Raw genomic sequence first — 454 nt, forward strand, 5'->3', positions numbered from 1 at the left:
CGCAGAAAGTGCTGACTGGCTGGCAAGGAAGAATTTCTCATCAATACACTTTGATTGTATTTTGCAATCAAAATGCCTGTTGCTTGGTAACATTTCACTTGAGCCTGACCTTCCCCAAAAGTTATTGCTATCAGATTCGATTTACACTGTCCTCCCGTGATTACTGTAATCTTTTAAGCTGGGAAGTTCATATATCAGGGGAAGAAAAGTTGGGCGTGCAAGTCAATACCGTTCCTATCCGCCAGATTTATATGCTGCTGGCGAAGTTTATTTGTTTCACTTTCTGGAAGGAGCCAAGGCGGCTTTTTTTCCTTTTTTTCCCCCGGCCTTTCCCCCACCCTCCGCGCGGTCCCTTCCCCGGCCAAGCATCGCCGCGGGTGCAGGGGGCGGAGAGGCTCCGCGCCGCCGGGAGGCTGCGGCCAGGCGGAAATTTGAGGGGCGGAGGGACCCCAAG

The sequence above is a fragment of the Pygoscelis adeliae genome, unplaced genomic scaffold, assembly GCF_000699105.1.
Source record: "Pygoscelis adeliae isolate BGI_AS28 unplaced genomic scaffold, ASM69910v1 Scaffold26, whole genome shotgun sequence".
Taxonomy (NCBI): Eukaryota; Metazoa; Chordata; class Aves; order Sphenisciformes; family Spheniscidae; genus Pygoscelis; species Pygoscelis adeliae.